The sequence below is a fragment of the Podarcis melisellensis genome (genome assembly GCF_964234715.1).
Source record: "Podarcis melisellensis genome assembly, chromosome: 4".
NCBI lineage: Eukaryota > Metazoa > Chordata > Lepidosauria > Squamata > Lacertidae > Podarcis > Podarcis melisellensis.
In genome coordinates, this window is record NC_138531.1 from 6088766 (window position 1) to 6115995 (window position 27230).

General features: G+C 42.0%; 1 protein-coding gene and 1 long non-coding RNA gene across 2 annotated transcripts in view; both read right to left on the reverse strand.

Moving 5' to 3' along the window:
• The window catches only part of LOC309368757 (uncharacterized protein), a gene marked incomplete at its 3' end in the record, with an annotated part of 324407 nt that overhangs the window by 241596 nt on the left and 55581 nt on the right, over positions 1-27230 (reverse strand). The window lies entirely within an intron of this gene.
• LOC309367745 lies at positions 186-27061 on the reverse strand. The gene is made up of 5 exons (XR_014167314.1): positions 26868-27061; positions 16446-16519; positions 10090-10297; positions 1605-1642; positions 186-431 (listed from the first exon to the last, which is right to left on the reverse strand). It is a non-coding gene; the product is annotated as an uncharacterized lncRNA (long non-coding RNA).

Consider the following 27230-nt stretch of genomic DNA (forward strand, 5'->3'; position numbering starts at 1 on the left):
CAAACCCTTAATAAGCCCTTCAAGTTTGTACTCTGACCTTTCTTCATGTTTTTCCACAATGACTTCTTTTGTTTCATTCCATTTCTGGAACAGTGATCCAAATGAGATAGCAATTTGTCCATAATTTTAGGCTTAGTAATAAGATACTCCATTTATTTGAGTTGGAAGAGATGTAGTTTGCCCTCTGATTATTCCATCACATGCATTTTTAAGGGTATTTGGTTCTGCTGAATAACTTGATTCTCCATAATATTTCTTTTAAAATTAAATGGTGCAAAGGTACATAACTAACATTCTATTGTAGCCCCTCACTATTATTTCTTTCCTTTTCAAGTCATGCCGTCCACTCATCATTTGTTATGTTTTCAAACATTTGTTCAGCTCATTATGAAGACTAGGGGGAGGAAGCAATTGTATTGCATTCTTTTTTCCTGTGGGAAAAAAAAGACATTAATAAGTAAAGGTTTGATGGACTGAAGTTCATTTTGCTACAAAAAGGCAGAAACTCAAAGCCAAAAGGGTCTGTAATTTTGCATATAGTTATGCAAATATTCCGTGCTGACAGAGTCCCAATCCTCACATTGGAGTTTTTATGTGATTTTCTGACAAAAATGTCATGGTTCTGGGGAGAGGAATACCACATTTGCAGTGTGTGAATCAGAGTGTCAAGGAAGAATCATATAATTCATCTCTATTATAGTGATGTACCTCTTTGGCTTCCACTGGCACAAGTACAGCTCATGATATGGCTAAGATGTAACACTCTCCAACTATAAGCCCCCACGATCTCATTAGGTTCTCTGCAGATAAATTGCCCACTAATCCTTTTGGTTCTCCAACCACTAAGAAATAACTATGATTAAAGCGGTATACTAATTGTTGAAATGAAATAAATGAATAAACCCTAGTGGTGACGATGTGCCACAATGTTACAGTGAATATCCTGTTTTTCACTTCTCTGTTTTCATTCTAGTCATGAAAGGAACTCCCCACAGTCCAGCTCTCTCATTTCTTTGTTCCTTGCATAACCCTCTGAATTTGGAACAACTAGTGTTTTGCATGTCAACTGTCCCGCTTCCTGGTTTTTGTCAGCCACTCTATAGCTAAGCTGTTTCTCTGAGACTCTGTCTTCATATTTCTACACTAGGCACTTCTCCACTTTTCTAGCCTCTATTCTTACCTTCATATGGCAGCTGAACTAAGTATGGTCCAGGCAACATGGGGTTAGTAGCTTTTATATTGTGTAAATACTGCATTAATCATTTTACTCTTCTATGCTTTTGTATCAGCAGAAGCCTTTTTATTCCTTAAGTCACTTTTTTGGCAAATTAATTATAACAACATTGTGATCGTTGCTAATTCCCTGGAGCAAGGATTCACATTGGCATTTATGGGTCATTTAAATTAAAATTACCCAATGCAAGCGAAGTAATTAAGTCTATTGCAATAAGGCCTGTGGTGTGTAATCAGCACCACTAGAGATCCCAAGAAGAATACTCCAGATTCCATGGATATATGTGAAAGATATGAATTCACAGGGACAAAAGCAGTTCCGGCAACAATAGGCGCCCAATTCCTCCCTCCAGAAAACCTGCCAAAATTACTCTGGAGGACAGGAGCAATTGCCATCGTTGCTGTAGAGCTGTACCTTGGAACAAGGGAAAGAAAGAGTTAATGGCAGGAACAGGAGAAATATCTGCTTTCTGAAAGAACCCAGGGAAAAGAATATGCTCACCTGAGAATTGTGTGTTCCCTGGTGTTCCACACTATAGATAAATGGAAGCTACAGGGTCAAATCTCATAAAACACTCTTCCATTAATTATTATTATTATTTACATAATTAACATTCTGCCATGAATACTACAGGGTACAAACCATTTCTTGAGTTGATGGCGTTAAGAAACAAAATCTTTGCCATAACCTGGATTGTTGCTTAGAAACTGCCCTAATATTGGGATAACACAATAGGAATGTTGACTTCCCTTTGTTGAGCAATAGTTGCACATGTAAGTTTACCAAAATAAAACTAAAAAAATAAAATATATTCCTTTGTGTTTCCACAAAATAAAGAAGTCATCAAGCACTCCTTAGAGATTGGTGGGAGCATGTTAAGTTCTGGCCCGCACCTGGCAAACAATATTTTATTTTATTTAGTTATATACAGAATATGTATATAGTGTTACCCAAGGCCATCATAAAAATTCATAAAATAACTAAAATATTAATGTAAAACATCAACAGGAAAACAGTTTTTACTTTAAAAAACAAGAGAAGCAAACTCAACTTAATGAGGAACTATTTCTTTATTTTAAAGCTCTCTGGAGGATCTAGACCCAAAAAACATAAACTGGTGCATTCAAAATAGCAAAATACTTATCTTAGGCTTTTTTTCAGATGCAGATCAATCCTGCATCCTTGCGATGACTGCTGCTTAAAAGCAGTGCGCATATTAGCAAACTGAAATGCATAACCACTTGGACTCAGGGGTGCTGGCAGGAAGCATTCTGCCATAAAATATTATTGCTCAATAATGTAGTATGACCCAGTAGTAAGAGGAGTAGGATGGCAACAACCATTTAAAGCCTTATTATTATCATTCAGTTCTCCGTAGGAAAAAAACTCAGAGAAGTTTATACATTATAAGAGCGAAATATAATAAAAACATCAAGTTGACCAATACAGTTAAAAGCGGCCAATATAGTCAATATGTAGAAAGGACAAGAGGAGCAAATCCTGGCTTGTCTGCTCATGGTTTGTCTGGAGAAAGCAAAATCATAAGCCATGGCTTAGCTCAGCAGAGCAGAGCTACCACAGGGGGAGCAAAGTGGCCATTGCTTCCTCAATCTTGGAAACCCCATGTTTGTGTTAAGCCATGGTTTATCTTAGTGTAACACACAAACTGGGCCCATGACTTGGCCACTGTAATTGATGAAAGAAGAAGAATAGTAATAATAACTACTTAAATGCTAGATTGTGTGGATGATATACCCACGCATGTGGAGAGGAAATGTACATATCTGAAGCTCAATTCTGGCTATCCTGTGTAGGGTAGTTTTGTGTGTGTGTGTGGTTATGAGGTTCTCTGGGGCTGCCTCATTTGTTTCCTGTTCCCACTCAGGTTAAAAGAAACGGACAGACTGTAAAGGTCTGCCAAGGAAAGGAAAACCAGCCAACAAACAAAAAACAGGGACAATGAAACATGAAATGAGATCATGAGAAGCGCAATGTCCAGACACAAGCAGAAGGGACCTTTGCGAATTTTATGCTTTTCATAGATCAGATTTTTTTGGAGCAAAAGGGGAGACTGAGGCCCTCAGGTGCAGAAATGAAGGCAGGTGTTTCCTCAACAGGGAGCAAGCAACTACCTCCAGAATTACCCCGTCTGTATAACCGTATGATGAAATGCTGGCAAACTTCATATAGGGAATAACAACAAATGTGCTAGCTTGAGGATGAATTAGAATAGGTCAAATAGATGGTCCATGGAGCCCAAATGAAAACTGACAGTCTTTTGTTTCGTTGAATTGGAAAGCCGTCAGTTTGTTCCCATGCTACTTGTTATAGCCAGAAGACAGCCAGACAAGATGTGGTAGTGGATAATTTTCAAACATATATAAACGCAGGCTGTTAGAAGTACAACATCTATAGTACTTCTTGCCTTGACATCATCTTGCAAAATGTGACCACTGTATCAAATTCAGTTTAAGAGCCTGGGTTGTAGCAGGGGAGCCCTGAAAAATAAGGAGATAATGAAAAGGTTGGCAGTTATGTTTTAATACCCAGACATTTTTCAGATTCGTTGAGAATAAAAGGGGGAGGAAGCCTTCTCAGCAGCGGAAAGCACAATGCCAAATTTATCCATGTTAAAGGTCTTGGCAAACTTCATATCTGGTTACAAATCAGTCAGGGCACTTTTATAAGCTACTTGAAGCATGCTAATGCCACAGAAACAGTCTTGTTCATGATTAATCCAATTAGTGCAATGTTCATTATGTATTTGCTCACTGCCATTTGTGATATTCTCGCCAGTTTTTAATCACCTCTTTGCCTAACTTTCCCTGAAATGATGCTGAACAAACAATAGTCATTCATATCTAATGAGTCTAATTAATAGAGCTGTAATGACAAAACATTAGATGTATGGATACTCTCATTGTTCATATTGTAAAAGCCTCTAAATTAGCAAACCTGAGAATAGCAGAGGAATGAAATGGATAAGAGGTGATAAATATGATATATACAAAGGAATATGGTAAAGGGGTAAATTATGGGGGTGCTACAGACTGAAGCTCTCCGGAAAATTCATTATGGGGATTGCTTTGACAATTGTGTATATTGATTCATTTTTCTAAATGGCCTAGTTTGCACACAACAGCAAGCCATAGTTAACTTTATTAAACCAAGGTTAACCCTGTCTAGCAGCTTAAGTATTGTTTGTTTACTACCAATGAACTGTAACCTGTTAAACTTGATTTAACAATGACCTGATATGGCATGGAAACCAAAAACCTTTTCTTGAGCATAGTTTGTTTTTGTTGTTTTGTCCCCCCCCCCAAACACTCACTAAACTATAATGGCACAAGGTAAGTACAGCTGGAGAAACAAGCCGTTGTTTGATTGCAGCCAGCATGACTAAGCTGCTTCTGGTGAACCAGAGCAGCGCAAGGAAACGCCTTTGACCTTCCCATAGGAGCAGTACCTATTTATCTACTTGCACTTGATGTGCTTTTGAACTGCTAGGTGGGCAGGAGCAGGGACCGAGCAACGGGAGTTCACTCCGTCGTGGGGATTCGAACCGCTGACCTTCTGATCGGCAAGCCCTAGGCTCTGTGGTTTAGACCACAGCACCACCCGCATCCCTTATATATAGTATAGTAGTAGTATTTTGATATATTTTATTGTAAATACATATTTTGGTCAATGCTGTTCTTCAATATTATATCACTGTATCATCATCATTTTTCTGTAGTTGATATGACCATGATGGTCAAAACAACAACAAACACATCCATTCTGTTAAGCAACAACATGTGATTGATTTGATGATAGCAGGTAGATATAGAACTTAACCACAACAAATCAAAGATTTTCATTATCATTTTAAGTATTGTTGAAAATCACACACTTTTACTGATGATTCTTAAGCACTTCTTGCAAAAAATGTTGTGCTTATTCATTGAAATTGGTTTCAGGTTCAACTGCCTTTACACAACACCATCACATAGCCATATCTGATTTGCTGCATAGAATTGTGAAGCCATTCTATTCATTGCAGGATCTTTGATTGAGTGGGTTCACCTATGTGACAAGTCCAGAATGCATTGCTCTCATCCCCAGTGACATTTTCATGTAGTTAATTCTGCTTGCCTATTGTAGTGTTGTAACATCATCCCCTAAGTATGTCATCCCTTATTGCATGATTGAGCCACAACAGAGAAAGAAACAGTGGCGTTTTTGTTTTGTTTTGTTCCCATTCTTGGTTTAATTATGTATTTTGTGGTTTTATGTTGTATTCCTATGTTGTTAACCATCCTAAGATCTATGGATGAAGGGCAGTAAAATGAATGAATGAAACGGTGCCAAAGCTGGGGGGGGGGGGGCAATGGCACCAAACAGCATCATAAGAAGATGGTTGTGCTTTCCAGGAAAAAAATGTCTACCCAACCAAAATAAACATTTTCTGTTGAAAATTGGAAGAGGGGGACAGTCAGGGCTAGGTGGATACAAGATCAGGGTTGAAAGTAATATTTGTGCATTAAGCTTGAATGAAAAGGTGGAACATTTTCCTTCTGAACCTACAGTTGATAAACTGCCCCCTGTACCACCATGGTGCAATAGAATGGTGTACCTTTAAAAATGGAGGCTAAGAGACTCTCCCTTGCCCTCTCTTCTGTTGTTTTGCCTTTCAGCTAAGAATTCTGAAGCAGAGAGTGAGGGTCATAATGATATCTGAATGAAATGTATCCCTATAAGTCAGCGCTATAAATGCACTCTGTGAAAAGAAACATTCCTCTGTAACACATTTTATTTCTCTGTATCCACATTTGAAATACATTATCCCCTTGGGGTTCTTAACACCTGTATTAGGTCTAAGGTTTACTTTAAAGTAAATGGAAAATGTGATAGGTGTGATCATATAAAGAAGTCTTGCGGAGACACACAGCCTATATATAACAAGTGTGCTTTATTGCTTCACATTACTTCAATATATTTGGTAAAAAGGAATCCTTTGGAATTTTATGATACACATAATGTTCAGGAAAGGTTCGAGTAGACAATATCTGTACTTCACAGAACTATTTGATAAATAAAAAAGTGTATTTCCCTCCATGTTTCTCCGGTAATTGGACATCAGTGTACATAATATTTCAGAGATTCCAAATGCTTTTTCAGTGTGTCTTCCACAATAGGCAATGCTGTAGTGCGTGTCTTTCCCATGCTACTGCACCAATGGCAGAATGGCTCCAGGCCACATAGGAGAAGCAGGCAGCGACACACCCACCCAATAGGACAATGCTGGTATGGAAAAAACCATGTTGTGGACTCTTCCAATGTGACCTAGAAATTTTAAAATGGCTTTGTGCCGGGGAAGGACATACGGTGTTAATGTCATCTCAGGCAAGCCCAACACATTTAACATACCCACTGCAGAGAAATAGGTAAGGTAAAGGTAAAGGTACCCCTGCCCGTACGGGCCAGTCTTGACAGACTCTGGGGGTGTGCGCCCATCTCACTCAAGAGGCCAGGGGCCAGCGCTGTCCGGAGACACTTCCGGGTCACGTGGCCAGCGTGACATCGCTGCTCTGGCGAGCCAGAGCCGCACACGGAAACGCCGTTTACCTTCCCGCTGGTAAGCGGTCCCTATTTATCTACTTGCACCCGGAGGTGCTTTCGAACTGCTAGGTTGGCAGGCGCTGGGACCGAGCAGCGGGAGCGCACCCCGCCGCAGGGATTCGAACCGCCGACCTTTCGATCGGCAAGTCCTAGGCGCTGAGGCATTAACCCACAGCGCCACCTGTGTCCCCAGAGAAATAGGAGCATTGCCCAAACCACACAGAAAAGGCCAGAATCTGCTCGCCATTTAAGAAGATGAGCCATGCTTAAAATTAAACTGGTGTAGCTGCTATTTCCCAAGACACAAAAGAGGCTGTAGTGCAGATAGTCCCATTTTGATCACCACTCTTTCATGCACTATGCCCAGCCTTAACAGGTTCTTTTATTTGATTGCTAATTATTGCCCTCTGTAGACAGGCAACATGAATGATAGGAGAACAGTGGAGACAATATTTAACCTGATGTGATGGTGATGCGGAATAGTGCATTGCAAGCCACACATTAATGCCATGATCCTACCGCATCTTGTACTCCTCCTTCTGGCTTCTCCTGCAGCCAAGCTGGTGCCAAATTTATTGCTCTGCTTTGTACCACATCAGTGAGGCTGAGAGGAGGGTCTTGTCATCTGGGCAGCCAGGACTTCCATACACACTGCCCAAGCTTGTGCCCCGGGAAGGTTACTTTGGGGCTGTTAATGAAACAAAAGCAATGTGGGAGGCAGCAGTTATGAGTTACTGGTCTCTACAGCTGCACAGGTGCTATGGTTTTCCAGCAGTCTGACTTCGCCCCCAGAAGCTTACTCCATTGTTTCTCGAGACAGAAAAGTGCCAACAACCGGATCCTACACCACTTTCCTGGGAGCAAATTCTATTCAACTCACTGGGATTCATATCTGAGAAGACAGATATAGGCTTGCACTGTCAATGTCCAAAATTATACAGCACACATTAAAAATAAATTATCTCTTCCACATACAGTAACACAGTAATATATTTCTGTACCATCACATGGGGCACTACACTGCATTTAAGCCCACAATTATATAATGTTGATTTCTCACCATTTGATGTGTTAGATGCTTCCACCACAAGTGTCTTTAGGGACATATCATTATATCAGAGCATGTCAATGCATCTAGTTTTGTTTCCTTTCTATATGATGAGAGAGGATGAGGAAAGTACATTTCAGTAATACTGGTAGAGCCTTCTGAATTTATTCTAGCACTACAGAGGATTTATTATTTCCTTAAATTGAATCCTAATGAAATTATACATACATGGGGTGGGGGAGGGTAGAGAAACCAACAATTAATATACAAAGTTAAATATTCCTCTGGTTAATTTGCATCTTGAGAACAAACTGTTCAAAAGAAGTCAAAATGCCTGCAGCTATCCAAACCTTCTCTTTCTATTTACAGAATCTTTTTGACCGAACTCTCTCTATGCTAATTTCCTTACCATTCCAGACAAAAGGGGCACAATTATGGTTGAAAATAAATTCCTTTCCAGTCACTTTAAAAATGCTGCATGAATGTGAAATAGGATTATAATTAAACTTTCCATAGGGCATTGCCATTAGTTGCTGTCTGTCTGACACTGTTTGGGCTTTTACTTCTACACAGAAAGTTACACACACACAAACACCAGCTCACCATTTCAATTATTATGGCACCCAAGGCCATGTATGTTGGACAACATTAAGAGAAAATTAAGGTGAATCTTTGCCCAAAGACGTTAGCATTAAAACTCTCTCTTTCATAAGGCTTTGAGCTTCTTTCTCCTCAGTCCTCTCATCATTTAATTGAGGTCATGTTGTACATGATACCCGTCCTACTTCTGTTCTGTCAGACCACAACCCATGGATGGCAGCCCTTCCACCTGGGCCTGCAAAAAGAGAGGAGTGTCAAGCAATTGGCTGGCCACAGTGAACAGTTGGTGTGTTGCATTTGGCTTGGCAAGTAACACCTGTACAGGCGAATTGTGTTTAAAAGGTAGAATTGATACATCTACAACCTAAACCACCAACTCTTTAAAATCAAGCCTGCACAAAAATGGAAAAAAAGGGGAGGGGAAGGGAGGGCTGGCAAGGCTTCGATCTCCAGGCAGGCAGCTACATAAAACAAAAGTTTTAGTGCACAATTTGGGTTTTGCACCTTTGGTACTAGGGATTTTTCTAAATAAAAAATACCACCAAATCAGAGTAAGTAGTTTGAGGAATTATTTAAGAAAAGCACTTAGTCAGCAAATGATTAAGTCTCCACTCCTTGTGGTTCTCCAAGCTGCATTCTCTTACTTCTTCCCAAAAGAAGAGACATATTTCTATGTAATGTGTAGTTAAATATCTGAAAATGCTTTTTTTGAAGGAACAAATGCATCATAATGAGTCTAGGTAAATAATAATCATTACTAAATACACTACTGGAATAGGCAACATTATTGCGCAGATTTGTGAAAGAGTTGTATCTCTAGCTTTCTTTGATAAATGCTACTGAAATGTGTTAATAATGTCATTATTAGCAGCGTCTTTTCTTACACAGTCTGTTTTGACCCTCCTGATTTGTTTGCTTGAATCTGTGTTTTCACTCACCTCATCCAGTGCCAACAAGGCCATGGCGCATGTCCTCTGGCCGCAAAAGTCGGCTGCCCAACAGAGCCTGCCCTGGGTGAGTGAAATGAAAGCAGAGGAGTGGAATGTTGAACTAACCAATCCACACAGCTGTGGCCAGGGACAAAACACTTTGCTTAACAACAGCAACTGCCACATTTACTACTGTCTTGGATGCTCTTGTGCTTTGCATGCTGCCCTGAAATCTGATATGATCAAGTGTGGTCTATGTTTATAATAAACAAACAGTCATTATGCTGGTACTGCTAGTTGAGTACACAGGGAGTCGTGTGCTTTGTGTTGCTATTTGTTTTGCTTTGTTTTTCTGATTTCTCTAGATTGCTTCTGAGGAAGTGTCATGGGTTAATGAGTAGCGATGTTTCAGCTTCTGCTTTTTTAAAAAAGCTTTATGTATTCTCTTATTTTATTTATTGTGTTAAAAATAAATTCCCTCAGTTGGATATTGCTCTCAGTCTAACTTTGCCTAGCCTTGCAATCCTGAGCATATTTACTTTGAAGAAAAGCCCACTGTTTTCAATGGAGCATGAAAATTAATTGAAACCTAACCCAAAAGTGGGAAGCTGCAGAATGAAAAAGAAAAAGAAATTGGGTGGAGGGAACAATGTGTGGGGGTGTGTAGGCAAGCTTACCAATAATGTTGTGGCAACATTGCCTTTTAAAATAAACTTTCTTAACACAGCTGTTCTTCTGCTGTTCACCATCCCTTTTCTCCCAGCAGTGCCTTTGAAATGATGTTACAATATGACATAAGTATTCCAAGGAAGGCATGGGGTGGAGAGGCTCATTCAGTGGGCACCTCTCATTGCAGTTCTGTCATCACTTGCACCATCAGAGCATCTGAATTAAAGTAAGAAAAAGGTGTTACCTTTTTAAAAAAGTTGCCTCACATTAAAAGTGTAGGTTTTCTTCTCTGCCCCGAGTCCCCCACTAGTTCAGAGACTGGTGGAAATGTTGTGGGAATTGTCTCCACATGGAGCAGGAGGGAGTAGAACCAGGAGATAGTTGAGTGGATGGCAGTCATTTCAGAACACAGGTAGGGGGCATCATTTTTCAAAATGTTATCCAACATTAAAACCTCCCACAAAAGAAGGCGGCTTTTATTCATTTAAAGCATTCTAGGCAAAGGTAAAGGTACCCCTGCCCATACGGGCCAGTTGTGTCCGACTCTAGGGTTGTGCACTCATCTCACTCTAGAGGCCAGGAGCCAGCGCTGTCCGCAGACACCTCCGGGTCACGTGGCCAGCGTGACAAAGCTGCTCTGGCGAGCCAGCACCAGCGCAGCACACGGAAACGCCGTTTACCTTCCCACTATAAAGTGGTACCTATTTATCTACTTGCACTTAGGGGTGCTTTCGAACTGCTAGGTGGGCAGGAGCTGGGACCGAAAGATGGGAGCTCACCCCGCCCGGGGATTCGAACTGCCAACCATACGATCGGCAAGTCCTAGGCACTGAGGTTTTACCCACAGCGCCACCCGCATCACTCTAAAGCATTCTACCACCTCACAATTTTTCTTGGAACCTGAGTGTGGTGCTCACTGCTTTTCCCCCGAATGCCCACATCAAGCAACAGAGACAATTCACATATGGGAATAAATAGGAAGCTTCCTATTAGCGTTGTAGTTCAGGACTGAGTAGCTGTGACTCTCCAAGACTTCAGACAGGGAGTCCCTCTCAGCCTTACCTGGAGATGCCAGAGGTTGAACCTGCAAGAGCTGCTGCCTTGTGCCTCCTTCCAACACAATTTGGTCAACCTTACAATTTCTGGATTACATAGAAGAATCTTGTGCAGTGGCTTCTAACACCACCACTGCCAGCCCTCCTAGAAACTGAGGCAACAAAGGATGGGCTACTTTCACATTGGCATGGCCTCTGACATTTCTTGGGAGTAGAAGAGGGAGGTACATTGCAGTGGTTCTTATGCTACCAAGGGATACTGGAAGAGGGCCATGATTGAACATTAATTTTTCAGGCTTTTTCTCTGACATTCTCTTATTTTTTTATTTAAAAAATGCAGGGATGTTTTCACTCAATCATGAATTATGATTATTGCTAATTGAGACATAATTGATAATTGATGCAGAAGATGACTAGGAAGTAGCCATAAAGCAGACAGTTCATTCCACAGGGAATGTAATTTTTCTTGGCAAATGTGTCTCCTTTTGAAGATTTCACATAAACATGGATCAACCTTACACAGTATGTAGAATACCGATCTAGCTCTGTATTGTTCATACTCTGAGAAGTTTCACACACTACCTAGATGCTGCTCAGGCATCTGAAAGGCACTTTGAACTACATGGAGCTCAGTCAATGTGCTGCACATGATTAAAAGGATAAGCAAAGTCATTAACAAAACTGACTAATGGACGACTGGCTTCTAAAACTCCCAACTGCCATTGTGATAAAATGAAGGCATTTACTTATTAATTTCCATGCATAGATCTTCAGTGCTTAGCATAGTTTCAGTGTCATTATTCTGGAATGATGCAGGTGGGCAAGGTGTCAGCTGTGTGGAGTGCTGTTTCCTTTCTCTGCTTTTCATTTAGAAAGGTAACTTCCTTTGCATATCTCTGACCCAAATTTCAGCCACACAATCCTGTGCAATCCGGTCTAAGATGTAAGCCTAACCCTTAGATACTTCCAAGTTGCAAATGATTTCTGCCCTAACATTATCTTTTGTGTGTTTTTACACATAAAACTTTATAGGCAGCATATTCTGGGAGGGAACAGGAGCAACCCGTATTTAAATTTTCATCTGTCCTACCATCTCCTCCCGTTAGTTTCATCTCCTTCAATTTTCTATTTCCCTCCACATCCCCATTACTAGCTCATCCCCATTTCGGCACTGGATCTGTACTGTCATCACTATCTGATCATTATCACAATCCTCCCCAACCAAAAATGGCCAGGAAGACAACCAATCTGATATACACTCCAAATTCTAGAAATAGGCTGAAATCATGCAGGAGGCATGTAGGGTATATGATGTGACCAGTTTCTTGATTCTGTGCAGGTCTGGATCTGGTCAGGACCTGGATGGGAGGCCAACTAGAAATCCAATTCCTCCAGAAGTTACTGGTAACTTATATGTTGAGACCTCTGGTCTGGTGATGCTCTTATTGAATGCTGGATCAGTCCATACTAAGACCATGTATATTTACAATTGTAGCATTTGTATCATTACAAAATAACAACACTTGGCATAAAAGCCTACTAGACATTCTATCTAGATACAACCTACCTGAGTTTAATACTCTCAAATTGTGGAGCCCTGATAAAGTTCGGGAATGGATCTTTGAAAAAGATGCCATTTTGGACACCACCAAGATAAAAAACTCTGGGTTTTCCTACTGGTTCCCCCAAGTAAAAGCAGTCAAAATCTGTGCCAACTACTTGGTGGAGATCACTGATCCCACCCTTCGGAGAGCTTTCACTATGGCATGGTTTCAAACATTGCCAACTGCTTATCTGACCGGTAGATACCCAAAAACCCCAGTAGAACATCGTTTATGTCCTTGCCTTATGAAAATTAAAGAGGATCTTACACATTACTTCCTCTATTGCCCCATTTACTCGGGCTTTAGAGACGCATTGCTGCAAATTATACTCAACTCTATAACTAGTCCTGAAGATAGAGTAAAATTTTTGTTAATTGATGCAAACCCACACATTACCCATGTGGTAGCGGTCTTTGTGATGAAGGCCATGAAAGCCAGGGAAAGATTTATGGACGACAATGTAAAGACCCCTTCATCGTCTGTTTAACTCGCTGCTCGTTTTCCCTCCTTTTCTATTTTGTGGGAAGAAGGTTTTGTTGGCATAGTATGTAATGAATTTTAATATTTTTAACTATTGTAGTGATGATTTTTGTGCACAGGCATGGTCCTCACAATAAACGGATTTGTTGTTGTTGTACAATATGATTTTGGATGAGGGGGCTGACTTGGCATGTATTGCTGAGACTTAGATGGGTGAGCTGAGTGGCCCTGACTTAACTCAGCTGGGCCCATCTGGGTGATTTGGACAGCACCAGAAAGTCAAGGAGGGCTGTTGCTATTGTCCATTGAAGCACCATCTCTTCATTTTGGGGTGGCTTTAGCCCAGTGTTGGGCCAGAGAGGAAGACTGGGCTGCTGCTGTTCTATCAACCCCACCTCCTGTTGCCCAGTGGCATCCATGACTGAGGTTGTCTCTGGTGTAGTCTTAGACAATCCCAGGACAACAGTTCTGAGTTGCATCAGCATCCACATGGTGATTTTCCTTGGGCTAGTACAGGACTTTATGGCCTCCATTGAAGATTATTGATAAGATGATGTATCAATTATATTTAATCCTCTACAAACCCAAGGGGGGGAAGAGTGTTTAGCAAAAAATAAATAAATAGAAAAACAGCTGGTGCTTGTTTTTAAAATGCAGGGCTTGCACATAAAGAACCCAGGCAGCAGAGTTTAAATCCCATCATTAGGCAGATTTAGAGAAGCATAGGAATAGGCTTTTAAACATTCTTGTAATGTGTTCTGGCTACTTGAGGCAACTATCCCCTTTACTCCAGCTGCAGAGAAACAGACCACACACTGAAGTAAGTTTAAAATATACTTTACTTACAGTCATGCAAGGGAAGCCTCAGACACATGTCTCAGGCAGAGAGATATTTTGAGGAATGTCTGCCTTTGTGCTTGCTGCATGAGAACACACAGAGAGAAAGGAACAGGAAGTAAGCCTTCCTTCCTCTCAGAAGAGGGGATCACTGAGCCCACTCTAGCAATTTAGAACTCTGTGGTCCTTAACCCCTTCACATACTAACTAGCATTGTTAAGTTTGACTGCAAATCTCCCATATCAATGACAGCTATGGGGCTGTCTAAATTGCCATCAGTCCAATCTATTGGGCAGGGCATACCCTTGATGTAATGTTTACCCCAAATGATGTGAGGGATGGACCAAAGGCACAGGGTGAAATGCATCATGAAGTTTGAACTGGCAATGGCAATTCCCCCAAAAGAGTGATGGGCCTGTATGGACCCTCAGAGACTGGTGGAACCTTTAAATGGAAACAGTGCAGAATAATGATAGGATCCGAAACAACTTATATGAAATATGTGTAATAACAATTCTGAAAATCCTACAAATAAAAGACAGTATGTATATGCTTTTGGAGATAATTATACAGAGCATGTGATGGTCAGCTTTCAGCAATGCTCAAGATCTTTCCTGGTAGCTGTAGTGACTTCCAAGAAAACTGAATGTGCCTGGGGACAAATACTTTGCTATTCTCTGTGGTTTAACAAAATAAAATGGATTTTTTTTAAGGATATCATTTCTTCCTGTGTCATTGTCAACTGTTCTTTGACCTTGTAAAGTGCTGCTGGGTAGGACACTAATGAGCACAATATTTACATTGTTAATGAACTTAATCAGCAATGTATGCTCAGATTTAGACTAATTTATCACTGTATTGTTTCTTTTGCCTTCTGAGGTTCAAACTATTTCATTCTCTTTTATTAACGGAAGCTGGACCAGCTTTACCTACTCTACATCTTGTATTGTCTGGGACTAACAGTTCTTGAACATCAAATAAGAATTTTAATGACTTCTAACTAGAATATTAGCCAAGGTCAGTATATGCATATTATGATAATTAAGAATCCTGAAAAATCTTCAAAATGATTTCTACTTATTTAATGGTTCATTGAGTATAAAGGGTATTTTCTCTTTTTACATTTTCATCAGAAGATTTAAAAAAATGGTAATAAAAATTAGAGCACACACTCCAATGTAGATGAAACAGGAGCATCTGATTCCTAGATTATAACAGGATTTATATATCTTAGCCTGTATTTCCTTCAACACAGTCCATAATAAGTTTGTTACATACTTCCCAGGAAGGCTATTAAGGAAATCTATTTGATGGAGGCGAGGGGAAATCAGCTACCCCAGGGCAATTCAACACAAACTTCAATTTCACTTCAATTATTCATTTATATTCAAATGTATTAAAATAAAGAAGGGCAAATAGATGTTTTTATGATCAAAGGGATGCAGCAACTATTGTGTTTAATTGACTTTGCAAGAAATGACAGTGGAAAAGTGGCCTAATATTAAAACTTCAATTTTGGTTGGTCGAAAAATACAATAAAAGTTTTATGCATCCATCAAAGTAACATGAAAGTGGTTTTGTTTTTTTAGTATTTAAATAGCACAATGGGAACATTGGGCATGATCTACAACTTTTGCAATAGTTTTCAGGAGTTCAGCAGTAGCTAATCTGCTGTCTTATTATTGGGATCAGCTTTTTGGTCCTGTGCTGGTTCACCTTGTAGTGAGCCACTTGAGACTGCAGAAAGGAGAATGAAGAAATTGCAGGACAACTCACTTAGGGTCCATCTTGGCTCCACCTCCAAGCATCCCATTGGAACCTCATGACCAGCATCAGGTATAAATAGTACTAGGCCAGCTTTAGTCATTGCCTTGGCAACAGCTAGACTGTGTTTTTGTGGTCTTGTTCCAAGTCTTACTGCCCATATGCTTGTCTCAACTTCCTCTCTTTACCTCTGTCCTCAGCTGCTGGTTTCCTTCCCAGTTTGCCTCCCAGTTACCCTAACGGCTTGTTGTTTCCATTCCCATTTCAGCTTGCTCCCCTTTGGATGGACTTTGGCTATGAAATTAACCTGAGAGTGATACTATTATGTATTTCTTCTGGTGGCTGTCTATCTCTCTTAAGTTTCTCATATGCTTAGCAGGCTATGATCCAAATTGACACTTTTGTCCTTCCTTCATTTTCTCTAACAAAAAGTCTTAATTCTCTGCCTGATACTCACAGTCAAAGAAGAAGAAAAAGCTTGCAGTCAATTAAATGTGCAACGAGTTAAATGATACATTACTATTGTGTTGGTATAAAAGTGCAAAGACCTGAATAGTGCTGTACTTCAACAATACAAAGACCTACTGCAGTTCAAAATGAACAACTTGCAGAAATAAGTCTTACATTCATCAAGAGACTCCATCTCCTCCAGGCCTGAGATGCAAATGGTAAAGATGAAGTTCTTCACTGCACACAGACTGAGGGAGAACGAGAAGAGAGAGGTTTCCACAAGAACATTGCCCACACATTGGGGTCACACCTGGCAGCCACATCCCTCAGTACCAAAGTCGCATGCCTTTTGTCCATGTGTTTGACAAAGACTGGGCCCTGCTGGCACACTAAACTACACACAGAAAGCAAGAAGATGCAAGAAGATCATGCAAGAAGATCATCTTGTGTGGAGAAGCTCTTAAATTATCAAATTAGAAATCTGCATGAAGGCCATGCAGAAAATAATAAGGCAACATGACCCTACAAAATTCTGAAACTTTGAGTGTTCATTTTCTTAAACAGCATGCTTCATGCAGTGCAATCTTATGCAGATTTTCTGAGAAGTCCCACTAACGCCTATGGGATTCCCTCCCTTCTAAGTGTATTTAGGGTTGCTGGGCAGAGCTGAAGGGATCTAATTGTTTTTCCAGAATTTTGGACAGTTCCGCATCCTAACCCTTTTTCTACACAGCTATCATTCACCAATGTCTTCTTGCTTCTGCCACCAACAGCAAGCTATAGGAGCCGATGAAACATTTCAGCCAAAGAAAAGCAATTTGCAAAAGCTGACAAATTTCATTAACATAAGGTATTGTTCCTCAATTTTAGAGGATCGCCCATCAGGCCATAATATTCTCCCCTAGGGAGATACCACCTCCCTTCTTCTTCCCCCAAAATGGTGGGAATGGCATTTTTGTTCTAAATGTAAGGAAATATATATGAATTAATACAACGGCAGAATCAGTATCTTAATGTTGTAGGACATGGTTTTGCAAACAGAATTCTCTCCTCTGACTGCAGAGAAATGGGTCTGTCCTCCTTTTCCATTGCTTTCAACCTGAGTGCACAAAAAGGCATTCCCGTTCTAGTGCTTAGACACTGGCTCTTCTAATTCTAAAACCCTTTATCATGAAATTGATGTTCCAAATACAACTAGGAGACATGAGAGAGAATTCCTATATAGCTGAGGGTGGGGGAACAGATTGCTACCTTCTAGAGACAGTGCTTGCCTTCACTGAAATAGCTGCCGTCTTCACTTCGCACAGAGAAATCGGGAAATCCACGAATAGGTCATACTCAAGCAAAACAAAGAATAAGGTAATTGATGATTGAATGTGGGGGTAACTTTATTACAGGAAGTTATATCTGCCATCCTAACACAAGCCAGTGCTGTATATAAAGACTAGACATCTCCACACTGGATGACCATTATATTAGTTCCACATCACACCACCACTTTTTCTGCCATTGTCAAATAGTGGTAGGGAATGGCATTTCCATACAACCAATGGCAATCCAGTGTAATGAATGAATCTATGGCACTTATCTGACAGCTTCACTTGTTCTCTACCCACTAATCTAGCTCTCCAAAGAATTAATATAATGTTCTAAGCCACTGAGCAGCTTCATAAAGCTGCCTTTAAAAATACATTTGTCAGGGAAAATGTATCTTCCTTTATCTCTCTATGGGTATATTCTTATGACACCAGAGCAGATGGCAGCAGTTGCCCCAGCATTCTAAGCTGTCGATATTTTGCTTCCTGCTGCTGCCGGCCAATTAAACTTCTAGAGTTCCTGCTGACATGAGTGGCAGTTTGAAAATGATGTGAATGGTTCAAAGGGACTGAACACTGGAAGAAATATGGTGAAGCCTTCAAAATTTACCAGCAATAACAGATATGAAATAGAGAAATTAAGGGCTAGGATACATGTGATGGTTACTATAGGGAAAGCACTGAAAAGGGCTTCCCTGTGGTGAGGGATCCCCACATGGCTTGTATCTTCTAAAGTGTTCATGGTATGATCTTCCTGTTTCCACATCACCTCCACTGTGTCGCAGCATCTCTACCTTACCACTTGTCATGCTGGCAGATTATGTCAACGACGCTTGGTTCTCAGGACCAGAATTCATCATAAAGGCCCCTCTGCTGGGACGGAGATGAGAGTGTCCTTGCATCTGAATGCCTCAGAGCAATGAGGCTCCGAGATGTGCTAAGCCAATGTCCCTTGTGCCCAAATGCAATCAGAACAACACCTGCCAACCATGATTAATTGACAATACTGAGAGCCCTAAGTGCCAGTGTAACCATCTGGCCACAGTACCTGCTCACTCATTGTCTATGAACTCCTTTCAGAAAACATCCTGACATCTGCACCACTGTTGTTTCCCATGAAATGTCTTGTGCCTTTCATTTTTAAAAAATGTATTCTCATATTCCTATGCTTCATGTGCTTTCAAGAGCACATGGGTGACTTCAACTCTGCCCATGTCTCTCCTGAAGTTCATGTCTAGGTGCCCATCTTTGCACATCGTCACCCTGCATTCCTGCCCTATGGAAGCCCTACTACAGCCTAGGAACACCCAAACTTCCCCAGTCCCACCCGAAGGTCCTGCCTGAGTACATAGTCATGTGGGGTTTTATCCTGCATTCATCTCCTCTTTTCATTCCTCCCCTCTTTTTGAGGAAGTATTCAAACTTGTACCCTATAAAAGGGATTTCTTAATTTGGTGTTTCTTTTGCCTTCTTCTCAAACTCCATTTTCTGAGCTAAGTCCTGAAAACTTGGGTCTGTCTTTTCTCTAAGAATTCTTATAGTGGTGATGCTCCACTATCTAGGCCAAGGGTCCTAGATTACATATGCTAGCTTTTGTTAACTTGGCAAAGTTATTAGGTTTCTTAGCCAGCTCTGTTCTATCCTCCGGCAGAAAAAGAGCCATGGATTGCAAAAGGAACAGGTTTGCTTTAGTTCCATACGATCACAATTTGCTCTTGTGGGAAGAACTATTTGGACATGGGATCAAGTCCACATATCACTATGCTCAGACAAGTATTGTACCCTATCTTAACCCCCCAAAGCCCTACTTTACATTTCCTTTTGTGGGGCGGGGCGAGGAGTTCATGGAGTCACACAACCCTGTTAAGGACAAATTACATGGCAAGTACTTCCAAATATTCTAGGCGAGGCAGCAACCTATTGCTGCAGGCACCTACACATACCTCATCAAGTTCTTACCTTCAGATGAATGATCCTGGTAAGGGTCTAACCATTTGTGATTCTAAGTGCTCTGATTTGGCACGGAAATGCACCCCATGACATTGCAACCACTGGCCCATGGTGCAACACCACTTTGTTGTGGCAAAGACTGGCATCAAGGTCTTCTTCATATGAGCTGCATTCTACCCAGGAGGAGGCTAATGACCCTCCAGATGTTGATGGACTCAATCCCATCAGCACCAGCCAGCACAGCTGTTCTGCACCTTCACTTTGAAAATGACTGTTTGGTTTGCAAATTAGTAGACAGCAGGACAATAGCAGGATAATAAGTGCAAGATTTTGTGATTAAAAGATACACTAAAATATCACAAGGCCAGCTATATTTCTTTACATTGCTTCACATAGGGCTAGAAAGTTGGCAAACAGAAAATATTTTAGTAATACTCTAAAAGTCTTCCAAATATACATCTATCTTTGCTACATTTGGTACAATCATCTTCATCAAGAAGCAAATTTATGCTCTTTTTCCATATCATTGCAACTACAGATCATTTGACAGGGCTGGCATGAAATGGTTCTATATCCTTCTGCCCCCTCTCTCCCCGACATGATTTCTTGTGACATTTCGAAGAACATGAAATAAAACATTTCCTTAGCTTGTACTTTTGGTATGGTGGGTTTTCTTCTGGCAGTCATAAATCACTTGGTTGGAGTACTGCACCATTTGTTTTAAACCTTTCATCTGCAAAGGATTTGTTTTCAATCAATGAAAAAATACCCAGGGCTGAATTCATTTGATGCCTTATGACAAATTCAGATAACCCTGGAGAGTGGCTAAAGAGTTATCACTCATTGTGGGCAATCTGTTGCACTGATTTCTAAACCAAACCAAGGACCTGATAAACTTTGTATCCGGTCCCTGGGAGGAGTATTGTCTGAGTGCTCAAGAAGTTGGACTAGGGGCGATATGGCTATAGTCTGGATGCACCCAAGAGTCTCTTGCTTAGGAGATGGGATCTCCTTTTTGGTGCTCTTCAAGTAGGGAAGGAAACTGATTTATATCAATGTTGTTCACAGGTGCTAAAGGTAAAGGTAAAGGGACCCCTGACCATTAGGTCCAGTCGTGACCGACTCTGGGGTTGTGGCGCTCATCTCACTTTATTGGCCGAGGGAGCCGGCGTACAGCTTCTGGGTAATGTGGCCAGCAGGACTAAGCCGCTTCTGGCGAACCAGAGCAGCGCATGGAGATGTCGTTTACCTTCCCGCCGGAGCGGTACCTATTTATCTACTTGCACTATGATGTGCTTTTGAACTGCTAGGTTGGCAGGAGCAGGGGTCGAGCAACGGGAGCTCACCCTGTTGCGGGGATTTGAACCGATGACCTTCTGATCGGCAAGTCCTAGACTCTGTGGTTTAACCCACAGCGCCATCCGCATCCCGTTCACAGGTGCTTCTTCATGGGAAATTGTGCTTCTGTCCAAATCCCAGATTTGTGTCTCTGTAGCATTTGTATGTGGCATGATTTGTCTGCTTAATCCACACTGAAGTGCGCCCAAGGCACCCGCCTTAGATTGTACAAGTTATATGGTGTAGTGGGGAAAAAATCAAGGAGGTGTCAGGTTTGCCTTCCACAGCCAACCCTTCCTGTAAGTCCTCGCAGGAGCATTCCTGCCCTTGGAGCTGGATTGCCCAGATTGGGAGCCCTAATCGGCTTGGTTGGGGCAGGTACCAATGATGCAGGGCAACGCAGTCAAGGAGGACGAGGATGGACCAAACACTGCTGAGGTTCCCTAGGGCTAGATCTGATGTTGTATGTGGGTGAAGGTCTGGTGGGGGAATTGTTTATTTCTTGGTGTAAGAAGCTTTTTATTGCTGTTTTAAGGTTTACTGTTTGAGCGGTTTTTTTGTTGCTGTTTGAGGAGGTTTTCCTATTCTGTTAAAATAAAAATATATTTTCCCTCATATATTGTCTACCAAAGATCCTTTAAGAACCTACAATAGTAATTGGCAAAACATATGGCAGTCACTGCTGGGGGTGGAAAAACCTATCAATTTCACACACACCCCTTTATATTCCCATTTTGTTTAGTTCTTGCGGCTTGCCCCTGTGGCAGTCCTGCAGCCACTCTGGTGCCAAACGTATTGCTCTGCTTTCATTGGGACCACTTCAGCGAGGCCAAGAGGGGTAGTCTTGTCATCTGGGCAGCCCAGGATCTCTAAGCGCACTGTCCAGGCTTGCGCCTCAGGAAGGCCACTTTGGTGCTGCTAGCACAGCAGTTTGACTTCCTCCTGGAGGCGCACTGCATTGCCTCTTGAGACAGACAGATGCCAACAACAGTTCTCCTCACAAAAATGCATCTTAGTGTGCCTTTCTCCTTTTTGCAAGCAATTTTATGTAATATAATGCATTTGCATATGCCATTTCCACCAATATATGCATTTGTGCGCACGCTTTCCCCTAATATATGTATTTCCAAACACACTTTTTGTTGGAGAACTTCACTGCAGAATGTGTTGAGGTTTCAGTTCACCTATTGTTTAAATGTGAATCAGGTTACTTTGCACTTAAATGCAAACAAAATGGATTTCCCCCACTCCCACAGCAGAAGGGCACCTTCCAACACCGCTGGAGACAGAAGGGAAGTTCTGTACTACATAGGTACAGCTTGAGCTGCAGCTGCTTCCCCTGCCAAGTCATCTTTATGTGCTACCTCAGAATTCAAACGGAAACTGTTCCGGAAGTCTGTTCGGCTTCCAAAATGTTCGGAAACAAAGGCACGGCTTCTGATTGGCTGCAGGAAGCCGTGAAAATTGCATCCGACATTCAGGTTCCAAAGAATGTTCACAAACAGGAGCGTTCGACTTGCAAGGAGTTTGGGTTCCAAGGTACGATTGTACAAGTATTGCCATCCTGGCACCAACTGATAACATGACCTTCTCACGTCAAGGAATGCATTTCCTTCACTGGAACCAGCCATCATGGGCCAAGATTTAGATTCTCTCTGCCCCTCCTCTGAGGTGTGATTTCTAAAAATTGAATACCAGGTGCCCAGCCTCAGAGAAGGTTGGGGTTAGAGAGGCCTAGATGCCAATAAGAGACATTTTCTGGTGTTTCCTCCAAGCCAAGAGTGGAGCAGAGGAATCTTCTGAGCTTCTGCACAACCTTTTCTTCCTCTTCACTTCCACTCCTTCCTGCTTCTGAGCAACTTCCTGGCCAGCTGTTCTCCCTTCCACCTCTTTCTCTTTCTCCTTTTCCTCTGCCATCTCCTCTTAGCATCATTGTTATCTGTGAGGCCGTGTGGTGTAGTGGTTACAGAGCTGGACTAGGACCTGGGAGACTAGAGATCAAATCTTTAACTCTGTATTGAAACTTCAGCTCCATACCTCTGTTCAACAAACCTTGATGGCCTATGAGTCTTTATTTAAGATTAAAATGAGAATTTTCCTTGTTGTTGGCATCCATCTGTCCCGGGAGAGTTACAGTGCCTGCTGTGGCTGTAGAAACTGAGAGAGACGTGGTTTATTGTAGCTGGGGCACATGAAGGCATCCGGTTGCTTCTCTGTGCTCCCCCCAGCAGTTGTTCCTCTTCTGGTCACTGCTGCGGATGCACAACCTGACTGTCTGTCTCCAGGTCCTGCAGTTGTCTGCGAGGGTTGATGTTGCCAGCTTTCACGTCTCTTTCGCAGACATCTTTGTAGCTTTGTGACTCTCAAAATGAGAATTACACAAATATTATAGAAGGAAAGTGGTGTGTGCCTTACAATATTTTGCAGACAGAAATAGGGACATATAACACCCCAATTCTTATACAGTATTTAAAAACATGTTCAGAGCCCCTCCTGACTATGTCCCACAACTCTTCCTTCTGCGTACTTCATTGATTACATCAGCAGTAGTCTGACATCCACCAATTTAAAAGCTGGGACATTATTAGTTGTTTTGATTAAATAGTATAGATTTTAATTAAATCTATATTAGGAAAACACAATTTTCCTACAATAGATACCAACAGCTGAACATTTATCGCAGCAGCTGCAGTGTGCAAATAGCAGGCCAGGGATTCTCTCCTCCGAGATATAACTTCTGAAGTGTTAGATGGCCCTGAAGAAAGTCTAACAAGTATGGCCACCCAAACCCAGGTGGTGCTGAGGGTGTGTGTGGAAAGCGTGGATGAGCCTCTCCACCAGACGTGGCAGCCACCATCAGCCTTGCCGCAGCTGCCACCTGTCCAAGTGTGGAGCTCTGCCTCCTGCCCACTTCACGTTCAGGCCAACAGAAGTCATGGGGCAGGGAGTGGGCAAAACTCAGGTGGCCCTGTTGCCATCATGTGATGACACTGGACTAATCTGGGCCCAGTCCTGGTTGACACCTTCCACCCCAACTGCAATGCAACACACACGCAAGCCCTCCTGGGCCAGGAGGGAAGTTCAGATTGTTCCCTTACAATATTTTTTAGACAAGGTATCCTCTGAATGAAACTATGGGAAGTGATTTATGAGGAACAGTTGATAGAAAACCAGTAAATAGTGGGTGTTTATGCTTACTAGAAAGTACAAAATTAGGTAGAAACCAATGGTCAAATGCTCACCTTTTTGTTAAACACAAGAACTTCCTCTTTTGACACTTATTCAGCTATTTTTATGCCAGCTTTCTAGGCAAAAAAAGTCATCTCAAAGCAGTTCACAAATAAAAACATGGAAGAAGTTGCAAGATAAAACACAATACACAGATGATTTAGAACTGGCACTCAATTTAGTACTGGGCAGCTGCCAATTTAATTTCCCACAATGCCCCCTACTTAACCTTGCTTTGAGGCACTTTGGGAAATGTAATGGCAGCCACTCACTGCTGACTAGTTTGCTGTTGTGCCACCACTCATGTCCAGGTCAAGATACTCAGGGCCCCACCAAAGAGTGAACTATCAAAGGCCCCTGAAACTTGCAGTTGGTTCTGTAGGCAGTGACATGCTCAAGCAATGAGCAGACACAATGAAGAATCAGGCCTTCCTGAAGAATAAACACATATGACTGAAAACAGAAGAGGAATAGTAATGACCCCACAGGAGCCAAATCACCAATTGTAAAATAACTAAATAAAAATGCAAACCAGTTGTTGAGTGTTAAGGAACAATGCATGCTTTAGTATTCTGTGTTTACTCTCAAGCACCATGTTCCTTTTTATTATCAAAATAACTCCCATGTTTCCCAGTACCATAATTACAAGACCTTTTCCTATCCTTTCTTTTCCTTCTTTTTTCTTTTCCTTTCGCAATTAATGAGCTTTCTCAAGGTCAATTGAAGGGAGTCTTCATTCATTAATTTTCACCAGCAGCTTGAGGCCTCCCTTCCACCACATATTTTCCATCTGTAGATGGGGGAGTCACAAGGTCCTTTTTAATAATCACAGCATCTCAGGAGGATGCAAGCAGGAAGAGCACCAAGGACTCACCGAGGCTCAGTTAACTGCTCATACTCTTCAGCCAAGCAGTTATTAAAACTTTAAGGTTCAATGATCCATTGGTTGGGGGATCTATACTCTCCACCTCTGTGTTATGCAGAATGTGCCTGTGTCATAGCAGAGCACTATTGATTTAGGGAGAAAGGGAAAATTAGCTGAAGAATGTGTTGGAGATCTAACTTGTTAATGAGCTTAGGGAATGATTCATGCTTCTGCAGTGTTCAGTGCTGCTGGAAATTACGTGAAATGAGACACATACTCATAAATGATCTATTGTGGATGTCTGCAGGATGAGCACCTGACCTGTCCCTTTCATTTTTGCAGAGCTGTAAGAATTTCAACAGCTGCAACTTTTCTCCTTCCTGCAAGACAAGCTGCACCCATCACAACTCACACATGACACGATTATTAAATAGAACCTCTTCCCCGTTTTGCTTCTGATCACACTAAAAAGCACAGGGCCAGATTCAGACTCAAGTGAGAATCCTTAATCTACAGGTCCTGGCAGCATGGTGAAGCTGTGGTACAATGGCTATACAGTGGTGCCTCGCAAGACGAAATTAATTCGTTCCGCAAGTCTTTTCGTCTTGCGAGTTTTTCGTCTTGTGAAGCACGGTTTCCCATAGGAATGCATTAAAAATCAATTAATGCGTTCCTATGGAAACCGCCTTCAGACCAGGTCCGGGGACAGTCTGTCCCCCGACCTCTTCTGAAGGCTGGCGAAGGGCAAAAGTCTTTGCTCCCCCCTGCCTGCCTTCCCGGGAGAGCGGAAAAGGCAGCGCTGCCTTCCCGCTCTCCCGGAAAGGCAGGCAGGGGGGACAAAGACTTTTGCCTCCTGCCCACCTTCGGAAGAGGTCCTGGACCTCTTCTGAAGGCTGGCGGGGGGCAAAAGTCTTTGCTCCCCCCCGCCTGCCTTCAAAAGCCGTCCGGGCGCTTTTAAATCGCCCCGGACAGTCCCGGGGCGATTTAAAAGCCCCCGGTTAGGCAGGCAGGGGGGACAAAGACTTTTGCCCCCCGCCCGCCTTCAGAAGAGGTCCTGGACCTCTTCTGAAGGCGGGCGGGGGGCAAAAGTCTTTGCTCCCCCCGCCTGCCTTCAAAAGCCGTCCGGGATAGCAGGAAGCGCTTCCCTGCTATCCCGGACCGCTTTTAAAATGCTGGCGGTGAGGAGCAAACCTTTCGCCCCCGCCGGCCTTCCTGGACCTCTTCTGAAGTCCGGAGGGGGGGGAAAGGCTTTGCTCCCCACCGCCAGCATTTAAAAGAGGTCCCCGGAGATTTCCCTATGGGCTTTCGTCTTGCGAAGCAAGCCCATAGGGAAAATCGTCTAGCGAAGCGTCGCAAAAACCGAAAAACCCTTTCATCTTGCGGGTTTTTCGTCTTGCGAGGCATTCGTCTTGCGGGGCACCACTGTATCACTTATCCATCACACTCCCATCTGATCAGGAACTAAATGCTGAATGGAGCTGTTTGCTAAACAATATGTAAGAATGCTCCAAACTGAAGAAAACTGCTAAACGACACTCAGAATTCTATCCTTTGGTATACAGACATAGTTGGTATGTAGCCTCTGGGGTTGGGAAGCACAGCCTTTCTTTATTATTAATAATAATTCAGTGTGTTTGTCCTCCTAATTAAATATGACCTTGGGAGACTAACATACACAACTTTAAGAATCCATCAAGTTCAACAATACAACAGCAATACCACAAGAGCAACAACAGCAACACGTAAACAGCAGTAATTATGATTAAAAATATTGAGATCCTGCTATTCAATTGTTTTGTGTGGATAAAGTGCTATGGAGAGTGAATGCCAAACTGCTCATAGGTGAGAGAATCCCATTTTCTTTTTTCTTATTAAATTTTTATCAAACTCACAGCTTACCTTCTCTCTTCTCTTACATCCTGTCCCAAAATGCCAAACGACAGCTTCCCACAGCCAGGAGACGTCCCAGCAGGGCCCTGGCCCTCTACCACTCCAAGGAAGCCTGGGAAAATAGCAGAGCAACTCATGTCAACTTACAGAAAATAACTTGCATGGTGCTGGGTAAAAATTGCTATATTAATAAAGCAACAAGCAAATGCAAACCACTCTCCTGCATCTTTTGGTGAGTCTATGGATTCCAACCTTTAGAATGGCATTTCTGAGGGGAGAAGAACAGCTCATCGTTTTATGAGTTGTTCTGCAAGCAGCTTTTCTTTTTGTGTGTGCATCTGAACAATGTGGCTTTTAAAATGCAAATAAAGT